Raw genomic sequence first — 15291 nt, forward strand, 5'->3', positions numbered from 1 at the left:
GCAGCAGCCTGCCCCCCCCCCCAGCCCATCACCCCCAGCACATCTGGGCACATCTCCCTTCCCCACCCCACCAGGCCCTTCTTGCTTGTGATGAAATCTGCCCCGCACACCGTCAAATCGCTTCACAGTTTCCCTGCCAACCACAATTCCCTTCCCCGTGCCTAAAAGGATGCGACCCAACCAAGAAAACCCCACTGTTGCTGCAGGCAGAAGGTCCAGGAGGGAAGATGTGTCAGTGCAATGCTGCTGCCCCCGTAGTCATGCTCATAGCAGGGTGACTTTAGACATCTTTACATCACTTTTGTGTAAAAAAACTCGGCCTGAATCCACGTATCACACAGGCAAATACACAATTGCTAGAGAAGAAAGGAACTGCTTGAAGCCTAAGTTCAATCTCGATGATTTTAAATTAATTACGTGCCCCATGTTTTCCTGAATAACGATGCTTTCCTGAAACGCAGTCTTAGGTCAGCCATAATATCCTGCAGACAAACATTTCCCCCCCTCCTTGGATCTACAAAGAGAAGTAGCTTTGGACTACATATTTATAGACAGACTCCGAGCTATAAATTGGACATTTCTGCCGCACACATTCCCTTAAGGCCCAATAAGACTACTCACATCAGCTAAGTAATATTTTACTGGGATTTTCTTTAATGACTTCAAGAGTGCTTATTCTCTCCCTCAACCAGCATTGCATGAATAACGTAATTCTACAATTAATCCTGAATTACTCATACAGCGGACTCCATTTTCCTTTGCATTCAGGACAAGTTTTAAAAAGTTATTGCTTTCCCCCTCCTTTCTCTCTCTCTCTTTTTTTTTTTTTTTTTTTTTTTTTTTAAGACTTCTTTAATCAGACCAAATGGGGCTTAAAAGTACTGGAAATGTCTGGTTTTCTTTCATTCTCAGCCTGTTCAAAATCAAGCTAACGACAGAGGACAAGCAAAGCGCTTTGCAGTCACAAGCTGAGAAAAGGGACATGTGGGAGAGGGACTCCTTCGCACGTCACTGATGATCACCGGTGGGCAGGAGTTTTTTGAGCACCTGTGTTGGATGGCTGTGGAGGGACAGAGGTGGTTTCTTTACATGCTAGACTTGTGTCTTGCAATAGCTGTCCACAAGAGTAATCATTTTAGGGTGAGTTTAAAATGTATAGAAAGCTGAGTGGATGCTCGAGGCAAGTTCTCAAAAGAGAATGAGATGAACTGGAGAAAATACAGTGCCCCAAGACATGGTTAATGGTAAGGACCCAAAACCAGCCAGCTGCTAACGAGTGCCAGCTCCACCAAGACACTCGGCACACACAAAGCCAGGCAGGGACAGCCCAGTGCTGGACGTCCACCATTTCCAGATGTTCCTGGGGCTCTTTGGCCCCTCTCTACAGCTTGGTATTAAATGTTTGATCTGCTGATTGCCAGCAAAGATGGGGAACACCTGAAATCCCCATATATTGTCAGCTCCCAGCATTTCTTGCAGACAACTTTGCACTCTCTTAATCACGATACTAAGTGAAAACACCCGGGTGGGGGTAGGCTGCTGGGGAGCAGCTGTGGGCTATCTACTACCGCGTGTGGTCACCCGTGGGCCATGGAAACCTTGGTGAGGAGATCCTACTTTAGGGAGTGTTGTGGCTTTGGCTGACAAGAAGGGGATAGTAGTTGGTTAAACCTGCTGGAGAGGAGAGGAGAGGAGAGGAGAGGAGAGGAGAGGAGAGGAGAGGAGAGGTCCTTGTTTCCTCCTGAGTAAGGTAATTCCGTTGCTTTTGTCTTTTTTTTTTTTTTTTTTTTTACAAGAATTTGATGGATTCACCTTGCTCGGTCAGTGACTCGACCTGGCTAGGGGGCTGGTTGTGAAACAAAGAGAGATACCTGTATGTCATTGTTGAATTTGCTAAATGTTTCTTTAAAGACAAAAGGAGTGGCAGCAAAAAGCTGATGGACTAAAAAAAAATCAAAACATCTTATTTTTGGAGGGCTGAAAAAAGGTTTCTTTTTTTTTTTTTATGGGGTGCTGGGGAGGGGTGCAGGTGGTATTGAAACAAACTGATGCTAAAGGTATTGTTCAGGTTTATACGCAGCTGCTCCATGAGGTGTGCGGTGGTGACTGCCTTTCCCTGCCGGGGGGACGGGATGTGGGCGCACATCCATGCACAGGGATGTTCACAGCATCCGTGAAATCATGCTGTGATCTCGGGAATGCGCTCAAACACTGTCCCGTGGGGAGTGTCTGGGCTGGGAAGCTGGCAGTGATCTCTCTCCACGTCCACGCTTTGCTGGCTGACACCAGTTGTTCGCGCTACACCCCATATATCTGCATTAGCTCAACCCTACCCGCTGTGGAGTCAGCTAATCCTTTGGGAAGTGTGTAGGGCTAAACTCCTCCGTGGTTTTTTTTGGGGGTTGGTTTTTTTTTTTTTTTTTTCTGTTTAGTCTAGACTATTAGACTTAGTGGCGCGGCGACTTCATGGATTGCTGATAGATTTACTGGAGTCGGGAGATGGCAAACAGTGGGTATTTATGCACGTGCGCGGACGCACCCACAGCCCCCACTGCGTGCGTTTCAGGCACGGCCGCTGAGCCCTGTGCAAGCTGCCGTCTTACCTTTATTGCCCCCTTCTCCACCCAAAGACATGAAATGGCTTTTTGGGAGGTTGAGGCACGGGACCTTTATAGAGCAAGTCTCTTCTCCACCCTCTGGGAGCTGGGGAGGAGTGGGAGAAGCTTTCTGGGTGTCCTTTCCATGGCCCCTGGGCTGTGCGGCGGTGGAATGGGAGAGGCCAAGGTCACCCACTAGTCCCTTCCCCTGCCAAAGTGCCTGTCCTTCTGCCTTCTCCAGGAAAGGTTTACTGCTCCTTAAAGACCCGAGTTGTGGCATCTGGGTAGGGAGAGGCTCTGTTTCTCAGCTGACGTGCTGCAACGCCAAAGAAAGGGCACTTGCACTGTCTTGGGTTTTGCTTCCATCCATGTCGCCTCCACTTAAGAGCCCAATTACATCGCCATGGACAAACGGGACGTATCCAGCTGTGCTCTCATTCCTCAGCAGAAAGTCGCAGGGAAGGTAATATTGGGTGACTTCCAGCTGACTAAAAAGCCAACCTCGGGCATCAGGGTCCAATTGAGGCATCTCAAAGAGGTCCCTAAATATCAAGGTGATGTGGGAACTTGGACTTGAACATCACTCTTGTAGCTCTTCTGGGCTACTCAGATCTCCTCTCCCTATTGGTTTCCCTTGCTCCTCGCTTGGCACCTTTCGCACCAGCTGGCCTTGACCGTAGCTGGGCTTTCCTGCGTGAGACTAATCTTCCCCTTCTCGCGTGCCAGTGCCCAAGTCCCACACGTCGGTCGTGTGATGTGTGCTTCATCCCCCGGGATCCAGGGTGCCTTGCTCAGAGTTGTACATCAGCATCAGCCCTCAGAGCCAGTCGTGGTGCCATCGGAGTGGCACTGCCGCCCCTCTACAGCAACGAGATGGATGGTCACCACCATATTTTTGTCTTGGCTGTCTGGCCCTTTTCCCAGGCTCAAATCACAATGAATAACACGGAGGTAAGAGATGATATGTCTTATTACCAGGGTCCAAAATCTTCCAGTGACCCAGGGGGTAAAGTTTATAACGTACAGTACTTATTTGAGTGTTTGCCTCCCTGTGGAAAGGCCAATATGTCCCCCCACGCGCTGTCACCAATCCATTCATTTAATCGCAGCATTGTTGGTTGAAATGCACATAAAGGGAATAAATTTATATCTTGACAAGAATAACACACAGCATCCGCTGTTCTTCCTGAACTACACCCAGATTGCCTGGTGAGCATTTAGATGGACCAGTAATTATTCCTGCCTTGACTTAAAATAAATTCTTCTGTTTCCAGAAATGTCTTAGCAATGTAAACATCTCCCCTCCCTAAGGTATTGGGGTTTCTTTGTCTTTTTTTTTTTTTTTCTTCACATCCAATCCCTTCTCTGCTGAGTTTCAGGTTTAGCACGTTAAGTTCTGCAGCCACTTTGTTCTGTGTAGCCTTTGTTGTTCCCTGTTCTTCCTCCAGGCAATCCCCTGCTTTATTTACAGGGCATCTCCTGTACATTACACACCCACGCTGCTTCCTGCTTGCAGACCCGCTCTACAGAGGGACCTTCTAAAGCACCACAATTATTCTGTCATGCATAGCTCCCCTTTTGCCACCCTGCAACTGTTACGGCCCCAAGAACAGGGAAAAAAAAAAAAAAAAGAAAAGCACCAAAAAAAAAACCCCAAAGCCCAATAGTAACTAGAAAGGAAAAATCTGAAGTGTATATATATTAAAAATCACCATGAGAGATAAATGTGGAAGTACATATTCCTCCTTTCCTCTGTTAACGGGAGCAGGAGAGGAAAAGATTAATCCAGAAACATCCTGGCAAGAAAGGGTTGGCACAGAATGTTTTCTAATCTCCTCCTTCATTGGCCTGAAGGTGAGGTTGCTCCTGATTTAACCCCGTGTAAGTGAGAGGAGGATCAGGCCTTTTAGCTGTTATTTTCAGCCAGGTGGGAAGCCCCGGGAGGTGCCATGGGAAGGGCAGAACAAGGGTAACTTGGGTCTCTCCTTGTCATACCCACCGGATCTACAGTCATCTCATCCCAGACTGCCTTTGGCAGTTCCCCATCCAGTAGCCGTGTCTAGCCGGGCTCCTTTCACACCTCTGCACCAATGCAGACTCTAACGGCACTTTCCTGATTTATGGTGGTGCAAGAAGCTGGCTTGAATTTTTAAACAAAGCCATTTAACATGGTGCAACCACGGCCTTAATCCTGCTTCCTGTGTTCCCTCACAAATCCACTGATGTTTCTGAATGTATTTTGTTTCATGTAATGCAAAAGCCTCTCTGGGTTCAGGCTGTGGCAGATACAAGCTGGCCCTGGCTTGATGGCTTTCCACCCATCCCAGGAATTTGGAGACCACCTTCTCACACATCAGTTAGGAGGCAACTGCATCCAGACTCCATCAGCTCTTTTCTGCCAGAAAGCACAAGAACATCCACCCAGCGTGCATCCCACCCAGCAGCATCGGGGTGGTGAGGTGGGAATGGCCCAGAGGTGGGACCTGCTGGTGCAGCCAGGACTGAATGCCCCACAACTCCTGGAAAGCAACTGGCATCCTGAAGCAAGAATGCAGCCAGGAGGAATCAACAAGAGGATCCACCGTATGTTTTCTAGCCTTCTGGAAAACATATGGTGGATCATCTTGTTGAATTGCTGGGGTTTTTCAGCTTGCCTGGAAAGCCACCAAACCTTGGTTGAATTTGGTCCTTCTGGCACCTTCCTTCTACATGGACAAACTTTGGCATAGAAAGGCAACAGTGAGTAGAAATAAGTGGCAAAAATTAGCCCCTTCATAGTGGATGCCCGCTCCTTTGTTTTTGAGACCTCAAAATTAGGTCTTTGCAAACATGTACAGCTGAGTCCTAATTTCAGTGGGGTCCTATCAACCCCCCTGATTTTTGAAAAGACCTTAGGGGAAGCTGTGACCTGCCCTGTGAGTTGCTGGGTTCCTTGCGTGGCAGCTCTCTTGGTTCCTTGCCCAAATTCACCCATCTCACACATATCAATGTGTTAAGAGCCCTGTGTCACTATTCAATAATAACCACAGTTTAGGATAAAGAACATTTTAAGCATCTCCAGGCCAGCTGGGATGAGTTACACACTGTCCCTTTGTGCCTATTCATGTTCATGAGGGCAGACGGCCCTTGCAGCCTGTCTTTTTGTCTCCTACATACCAAATTTTGGCTCTGTGCAGGTTTTCAGGACCAGCCCTTTGTCCTCCGGCGAAAGCAGTGCCCAGACCCACCGGTTCCCTACCCAGCACCTCAGCAGCGGGTTCCTACCGCCTCTCTCCCGAAGCTGCTGACTCCCCATCCCCCTTTTCCCTCCCCCCGCCTCCCCCAGCTCCACTTCTCGCATCCCGAGTTCATCAGTTTAAATCGCATCTTGGTGTAAATTGATTTCATTCCAGCCTCTGCTTCCACCTCTGCCTTGCCTTTAAATTGTATCTAGTCTTGAATCAATCTTATTCCAGCCCTCAGCTGCTGTGCTCTTAATTCTGCCATTTCAATTGCAACTGCTCTTAAAGGGCCCGGCTCAGAGAGATGTTTTTCTCTCTCAGCCTCTGCTGCCTTCTTGTTTCATTTACATTACCTCTGATATTAAGCAGGGACATCCTCCTCCTCCCAGCCCTCACGCACTCCCTGTTTAGCCAGTTAAGGTTTCCCCTTTGCAGCTCATCTGATTTTAAACAAATTGGATTTTATTTCTTTTTTTTCATCTCCATAATATTCTAAATTATTCTCTGCTTTCTGGCCTCTTCTGAACTTCCTTCTTCTTCCCCCGTGTTTCAGTCCATGGTGGCAGTAGTAAGCAATGATTTCAGAAACGTGATGTGACAGTTGCTGGATCTCGGTTTGCAGGGCAGGAGGACAAACTCTGTCTGCCCCAGCAGAGCTGGTGGCGGGGGGATAGAAATGCTCTGGGACTGTGGGAGAGGGGAAAGGAAGAACCTATTCCTGTGTTTGGTGGATCTCAGCCTCACTAAGAAGTGATTTAAGCAAACAGACTTGGGAGGTCAGTGATGCGAATAGATGCCCTTGGGGATGTGCAAGGGTCTGACTGAGAACGAAGGGACCGAGCATTGCCGATGTTCAGAGCAAGCAGGAAGCAAGCAGGTACCGAACCCCTGCTGGCTTTTCAGTCAGGTCTGAGATGACAGAAAAGCCATGTGTTTTAAAGCAGGTCCCTGCAGGCTGCGAGGGAGGAAGCATTCATGGACTCTAGAGAAGGCAACGTGACCAAATCCCATAGTCTTCCAGGAGTAATCAGGTGCCTACATGGCACTATTGCCTCTGGAAACCTCCTTCCGGTTGTCTGTGTTTTGAAAGGACATTCAAGAACCTAAACTAAATTTGTTAGTTGCTTTTTTTTTTAGCAGGAATAATATTGCTGGTTTAGCTTTGATGCCACCAGGGACTTCTGAAGAATATGGACTGTATTCCAGGACCCCAGGGGTCTGTGTATGTATACTGGACTCTACGGCTGTCGAGAAAACTCGTAGAGCCTCTGGATGGTTCAGTCAATGCAGGCTCGCTTGGGAAAGGAAAGATGCGGGAAAAGGAAGGGCCATACTTGGTCCTTCCAGCTTCAAGCCACAGACAGTTCATGCAAAACCAGGTTCATGTGGGCTGTTGCCTTGGGACCTTGTGACAATCCCTTGAGGTTTCCAGAAAAATTCTCATTTTCTTCAACGGGCTTTGGATCAGGTGCTCGCCGACCTGCCTGGAGGAGCTGCTGAACGCAAATGCTCCAGGGTGAACGCAATTGGTTAGGATGTCTCTGTTCCCTGTGTGTTCTCCCTCAGGAAGGTAAAAGGTGCAGTTGCTTTGTTAACGAGCAGAACGGGTGAATTTTTTTTGGCACGAACAAGACAATTAGAGTAGTCTGTGGCGGATCAGCAGTAAGTATTCCCAGACCCGCAGAGGTGCTCTAATTGAATCTTCACAGAGTCCCTACATCCCAAAGGATCTCGACATGGTAATGCTGCACAGTGGGTCCATCCCTAAAACATGCCATTAATTAATAGAAAAATAACGCCCATCAGACAGCTGGTGGAGAAGTTTTGGCCTCTTCATCTACACCTAAAATCAATGTATCCATGCTGATGATGGATTCAGAAGCCAGAAAGTCCTAATGGTAAATGCTTTTCATTTCTGCTCATGAACCCCCACCCTGGTAATTAAGGTTACCAGATAACTGTGTAGTGTTGCTTTGTAGTGATTCTACACACACTGTAGTGATTGTAGTGATTCTACTCACACTGATTTACACCAACTGGGCTCAGTTGGGCACAGTTTGGATTTTTTTGGACTCATTGATTCATAAATGTTGCTGATGACCAGCGGTGACTGGAGAAAGAAACACTTGACTTCCTAACTTGGCCGACATGTCACTGGTGCAATGAGGCAGCCTGGCCAGTCCTGGCCGTGATCAGGGCTGTGTCCAGAGGTAGAAGTGCTGCTATGGGTGACACAGAAAGGTGACATCACTGTCTATGTAAGAGATGGATATTAAGTGCTCTATCCATTAAACTATAATGCCACTGGAGATGTTTGCCCATTCCCAGGTACACGTAACACCAGGTGTGAACCTGACAAGGCTGTGCTCTCTGGAAGGGCAGCGTTCCTCCTGTTGGTACCCTCATTGTCACTCTGATTGTTGACCCCTGTTGAGTGGCATCGTGCCCCTTGGAGCTAAAAGCAGAAATTAAAGATGTTGGGAAGACGTGTTGCTACAGCTCAGCTCTTCGGTGGCTTGGTACCATTGGTACCAGGCGGGCTGGAAGGTCCACGCAGCAGTGAGGTGCATTGGTATCTCCAGTCCTCCGTCTGAAAGTTGAGGTGTGCTGGGAGGTATTCTTTATTGTTTGTAGTTTCTGGCTAGAATCTGATTCTTTTCTGGACACACAAGAGGCTGGGGAGAACTTTGGGAAGAACTTCGGGAGAGTGTTCCTGCCTGCTGCCCCACTTCAGGCTGTCACAGCAGACAGGGACATCACCGGCTGGTAGGGAACACATGGCTACTTTGGGGACTCCCCAGGATCCAAACTCTGACTCAGAGGTGCTGACAGGGACACGCTCTGCTTTCCCCCTTTCAGGTAAGTTGGCCCATGGGGAAAAACAAGAGCCAAATACCAAAAAGTTGTAGCCCACCTGGTGACGGTTTAGGATCAAATCAACGTTATAGAGTGTAAGAACTGCAGTTCTCATCATTCTTGATTTGCATTTTGACCAAGAACATCCCCATGAAACCCTTAACCCACAAAATATTGACACTTCTAAAGAGGGGCAAAGCAGGAGGGAGGAACACGGGAGACAAGGTAGGTGGGATTTTAGTGAAAGAGAAGGCAGCCTGAAGGCAGGCGGTGAGCCAGCCCCCCTGCGAGCAGTCAGCCGTCAGGCGGCGCAACCGAAACAAAGCGACAACGGAGAATTCAAAGTTCAGAGAAGCAAGTTATAGCACATGGGTTATCGTCAGAGGCATTTACGCTGGGATTTACACATGTGGTTAGCATCAGCAAGCGAGACAGCCTCGTACCATGGAGCGCTCTCTCACTCGGGCTTTGATCTTGTAGTCAACTTCGTGCACCACCCCGAGCCCCCGGCTGCAGCGCGGGATGAGCCCTGTGCCAGGAGAGGGGATGCCAGGTCCAGCAAACACCTAGTGTTCCACTGGGATTTTTGAAAGCCATTGGCAATGGTAATCTGCCTTGTAATGTACGTCAGAGAGATGGGACACCCAAAAATGGGGAATTCTTCTGTTGTGTGAGGATAAGCAGGTAGACAGAAGAGAGCCACTAGCAATGGCCCTACTAGAAGGCGGCCAGCAGGGGCTCAGGCTTTATCAGACACCAGAAACCTCACTGGGAAACTCGTCCTTGGGGACACAAGTCTGGTTTAACTGGTTTCTCCACTTGGGGAGCTGTTCCTTCATGTCACATACATAATTACATTTACTCTGACAGGGAAAAATGTCTCTGAGATGAATTATTCTGTTACAGCAATGCTCGGGGCTGTTGTTACCCTGAACCCAGACCACTTTCCAGTCAATCTCCCACTTAGTGCGAACTGTTTCACTGGCACAGAGCAAACTCTGCATTTGAAGGGCAGCCCTGGGCCTCGGAGGAAGGACTTGCCCAGAAATTTGAAGAAGCGCTGGGCCCTTGCAGGTTGAAGAGGGACAGTCTGGGTTGCACATAGTGAGGTTCTTCGGAAGCCTGTCTGGCGGCTATGCCTTGGTTTCTCCATCCTGATGATGTGTGAAAAGCAGATTCATAGAATCACAGAATGGTTTGGGTTGGAAGGGACCTTGAAGATCATCCAGTCCCACCCCCTGCCCTGGGCAGGGACACCTCCCACCAGCCCGTCCAACCTGGCCTTGAACACTATTAGCTCTGCAGGATGTTGTGACAGTCAGTGGTGCAAATGCTTTCAAACCCTTCAGTAGAACAGAGAATCTAAGTTTAAGGACTGTGACGCTGCATTACAGCCACATCACTGTTCAGGCAGTCCGCAGAAAGCATATGGAAGTCTTGGCTCAGGTTTTGGCCAGAGGATCAGGTCCCTGCTGACACCTGGAAGGGCAGATTGCTGTCTGCTTGGGTGTTTTTTGGGTGCCACAGCTGCGCGGCCAGCCACTGCTCCTCTGCGCAGCAACCCCAACCCAACCGGCAGCCTCCTGCCCGCAGCCCCTGTGCCGCGGAGTGCCGGAGTTATTCTTGTCTTCGTGATGGATGGATGCGGCATTTGCTGTCCGGATAACCCCCTCCAATCACCACTGCCTTGTTCTCCTGGATGCTGCTTTGTGTTTTCCAGCACGAAAGGTGATCAGATAGTGAACGTGAATGTTGTGCTGGGCAAGGAGAGATGATGAATGGGACACGTAGCTGGAGGGTAGTCAGACCTTGACCTTCTCATGGAGCAGCAACTGCTTTTTCCCTTTTTCTTGAGTTTCTGCTGGGACACATAGGAATCCCTCAGTCTTGCGGTGCAGCGAGATCTGACTGCTGGAATAAATGATGGGTAGAAAAGCGGCAGTGGAGCAGTGGCATGGTTTTATCCAGTTTGCTTCTCGCATCTCTGAGACCCAGCTGAGTTCTCCTTCAGCCTTGCAGATGCAGCTATGAAAGCGATGTGACTACTTTTGTAGTGCAGTGAAATAAGGATAACGATAACTACTACCCCTGTTGAAATTCTTGGAAAATTTACCCATGACTGCATAGGGGCCGAGATGTTAAATTAAATGCCTCCCTGAATAGCTACGTCTGCCTCTGTGCACTGCATTCAGTCGATGCGGTAACTATTGAGTGAGACTAAAAATTGCAGAAAGGGGTAATGTAATCTTGTGCCGTTAATTTATAGATTTATTTTTTTTTAAGCATTTAACATACGCCTGTTTTCTATGGCTGTTTGGTTATCCATAGGGATAGGGCAGAGGGTGGATTAGCACTGATATAAGGGGTTTGTTTCCTGCGTTCTGGGCAATGCCTGTTTATGTAGATGGGGTTTTGGCTCTGAAATGCCTGTTCTGTACAGTAATCCTTCTAAAGCAAGACCCTTTCAGAGGTACGGTATGGAGAAAAGGATTGTACATAGCAAATGATATCATAGTTCCCAGGCAGAGGGATAAATTACTGAGTTTTGTCCTGTTGGTGCAGGCAGGCTGTCTGAAAATGTGTTTGAAGGCAGCCTGGTTCTGATTTATAATCGGGCTTCCTAGAGAACAAATAAAAGCTAAACAGGAACGATGGAAATTACTCAAGGGAGAATCCAAGCTGGATAATCGGCTTTCACACTCCCTCTCCGCCACCCTCGAAGCCAAACTCGCTAACATCTTTCAATGACTTCGGGGCTGAACAACATTGTCCCACTGGTTCTTTTTATACGAATAATTACCCATGACCCATCTAGAGCTGCATGAATCCAGGGATACCAGAGCTTTTTGCAAATATTGATGAATGAAGTGCAATTGTTCTCTGATGCCCGAGCGGTGGGTAGCCATTCCACCAATTCCATGGTCATTTTGAAATACCTCCTTGTCGCTGTTAAGGTTGGGTGGGAGATGGTTCCACACCCCCCCTCCAAGAATTTCCAGGAGTTTGAAAAAGACTCCAATTCCAAAAGAGCACGTACAATTCAGATCCCGAAATGTGAAAAATAACTCACCGAAATAAACTTTTTAAACCTATTTTTCTCATAGCCATTTGCTGTAGAAATGCCTGAGATGTCTCAGACTCCGCTGTGGTGAGTGAAGGACCCTGCAAGTTGAAAGTATCAAAACATTCCTTTTCTTCAACGTTGACTGGCTTGTTGCAACTGGCCCAGTTTAGCGAAATTTGCACTTTTGATGAATGAGCGTTTTGGGGATGGGAAAAAGGTGCAACTCAGGTCATCAGAAAGCGTTTGATCAGCTCTTGGTTTGCTCCGTCAGAGCTGTTGGCTTTGCAGAACAGCAAAGGGACGGAGAGACATCCCAACTCCTCCTGCTCTGAAAAACAAGCAGAGCAACAATCCCGGGCTGTCTTCTCTGCCTGCTCGAGTGAAATGTCTCTTTGCTGCTGAAGGTGCGATTGGCCAAAGTACACACCACGGAGCGGGCTATTTACCTGCCGTGGGAGCAACGTCGGGCAAATAGTGACGACTGGAAAAATCCCATCTGCTGGCAGGCGGCGGAGCCGCTGGGGTTATACCTGGACGTAGAAAATGGTAAATGCATGCAAGTGTGGGGGTGCCTTGTCCTTGTCCTCATCCAGCACGGTCCCTGTGCCACGCGGGAGCGTGTTGTGATGATATGGCGCTTCTTGACAGAAGAATAAAATTGATTGCTTTTCTTTGTAGCTCTGTAACTGTACATAATTGGGAGGGTGTTGGGAGCACGTACATGCATGCTTTAACTGTATTCTGAATCTTTGGTCGATTAGCTGCCAGCTCAGCCTCCTAGTACAAATTTAGCTCCGTTTGTCCCCATCTGCCCTCCAGGTCGTAGGCAGCCTAGAGCCCATGCTGCAGAAGCTCTTGCCCAGGAGCCACATGGGTTTCAGAGGAAAAAAACAGTGGCTGTAGCTTTTTCTGGAAGAAAGATGGATGTCCCTTGCCCCTAAGATAAATCCACACCTTTTCATGCTGGGCATCCCCGGTAGAAATCCAGAAGTCCACAAGTCTGGAGGTGTTCAAGGTCAGGTTGGACAGGGCTTGGAGCAAACTGGGCTGGTGGGAGGTGTCCCTGCCTGTGGATGGGGGGTGGAACTGGATGGTCTTCAAGGTCCCTTCCAACCCAAACCATTCTATGATTCTATGAAGTGATGCTCAAGCCCATCGGTAGGGACTGCTCAACCCGAAGAAGAGGAAGACTGAGGTCCACAACCACCTCCTCACCAGTAGGAGTCCTTTACTACCCCATCTCTCATTCCACTGACCCCAGTGTGGTTACAGGACAAAAGACCTTTCTTCAACACCTGGAAGCAATTAGAGAAAAATATGTACCTTTTAACCATGTCAATAGATGCAGTGGAGAAAAGGGATGGTAAGAAATGGAGCAAGGAGAGGTAGACCACAGTTGAGGACTCCACCTTCCAGCAAACACAGAACAGATAATGCTAAATAAAACTATTTTATAATACGACATAACATATTTGATGCCAAGTCACAGTACTGCTGCTTTTCGGACAGCTGTTTTTCTTGCAATTATTTTTCTATACCAATGACTTTTTTTGGTCCATGGGGTTGAGCCACCTCTCCCACGCACGTGCCAAACTCACGTTAACTCTCCGGGAAGTTGTGCATGTGCATCGAGAGGAGAACAGATCCCCTTTTTATTTTCAGGAAGGGGTTGCGTGTGATTTATGAGCTTGGAGAAGGAGCACGGAATACCGCAGTGCCAAATTAAGGCATGCCCAGCAAACGAAAGGACAAGGTGAAATCCAGGAGCCTTCAGAATTAATTACTGGAACAACAGAGCCGACGCAAAGTGATGTGAGCTCACGGTAGCCGATCCAGCCAGCTTCAGGTGCAAAGGTATATTTGTTCATGGCTCAGGGTTTTCGTCTCAGTGCTGACAGGGTGATAATTCAGTCCTATAAAGCAGCAAATTATCACGGCCTTCTTAGCATTAATTTTCCTCCCCAACAGACACCGTAAAAAAATGAATTCTTTCTCCTCAAGGCCTCAGTGCGGAGAATTTCCCATGGCAGGCCATGAGTTACAACTCTATCACCAAAGCCATCCTGTAAATAACACGTCAGGATCTTAATTCATTAAATAAATCGAATAGCTCACCCAGTCCATAACGCGCAGTATCTTCAGTGCTCCTTCTAAAATAAAAAGGGTGTCAGCGCTTTCCTCTCTTGAGGCATATGCTGAGCGCATCGCATAGGCACAGATATAATTATCCATACCTCCCCACCTATATAAAGCAAAGCACGCGTGTGCAAGCGTCTGAAGCGCACACAGGGCTGTGGAGAGGGTGCTGGAGCGTACGTGGGCCAGATCTGATATTTTCTGTCGCTGTGGGAGAGCCCCTGCCCCACAGCTCCATTAATAGGTACAACTTCTCGCGCCGACTGGTTGCCTGAGGGCCTGTCACTAAACGCACAGAGCAAACTGGAGATGATGGTGCGCCGACACGGGCCCTCTGACGCCTTGTGAAGTCCAGATGACTCACTTCAAACTTGTTCCTTTTGGAGAGACAAAGCGAGCACATTACCAAGTATTGCTGCATCCGTCCCTCTTTCCTTCTATTTGAGAAACTTCATACTTCAAACCGTGCTGTACGCGGGTATTTTTGTGCATGAGCTTTTCCCCCCTCTTGCACCGTGCAATAATTCGTGCTTGTCCAAAGCCATGATGAAACCCATCCGCTGGTGTGCTGGAGTGAGCGGGATGCTCCGGCTGGGCATCCTTTCATCCCGGCTTTGGAGGGAGCTTGGTCCTGTCTCGGAGATGAGGTTGGGTGCAAGGACAGATCCGAGGCTGCTGCCATGGTCCTTGGGGCCGGCAGAGCATCCCCAGCCCCTGCTGTGGGGAGGATGTCTCCATGGGGCTCAGTTTCTGCCTGGGCTCCAGCTGTTCGGTTTTATGGAAATGCCTTCAGGTGAGAGTGGTGGTATTGGGAAGTTCATCCCTCTGCTCTGAGGCCGCTTGAGGTTTTTTTCCGTGCCCTTGAAAGAGAAACACCCCGAAGCCATGGGAGGTCTCATCCTCCAGCCGCGTTGGGGACACTGCAAGGTGGCAATGGGCTTGTGTGCGCGCAAGAGAGGGTTTTGAAAAATTTAATTTTATGAGAAAATGCTGAACTGGTAGTAAATATACTAATTAATCCTGAAAGATCGGCTGGAGCCCTGCAGTGTGTTTGCTTCTGCTCTAATTCATGCCGAAAGGGGGAAATTTTGCAAGGGTTGTTTCCATTTCTAGCAAGATAATGTCCCCACTTTGTCTTTTCCTTTTTGATTAACGGAAAAGAGCAAAAGAAAATTAACTTGCTCCTGGACTAATTTAGTGGATGTTTCACCACGGAGCACGTTTTGATTGCTGAGTATTACCCTGCCGTACGAGAGACCGGCAGGGGACATCGCAGGGTTTCCTGATTTACTGCTATTTTGGGCATTGCCAGTTCGATAGGATCTTCAGTTTTTTGTTGGTTTATTTTAAAGGGAGGGGCAGGGGGGGGGATGGGAAGGAAAGAAAAGGCTTCAGTCAGAAAGAGGCTTTGTACTCC

The sequence above is a fragment of the Charadrius vociferus genome, unplaced genomic scaffold (assembly GCF_000708025.1).
Source record: "Charadrius vociferus isolate BGI_N301 unplaced genomic scaffold, ASM70802v2 scaffold532, whole genome shotgun sequence".
NCBI lineage: Eukaryota > Metazoa > Chordata > Aves > Charadriiformes > Charadriidae > Charadrius > Charadrius vociferus.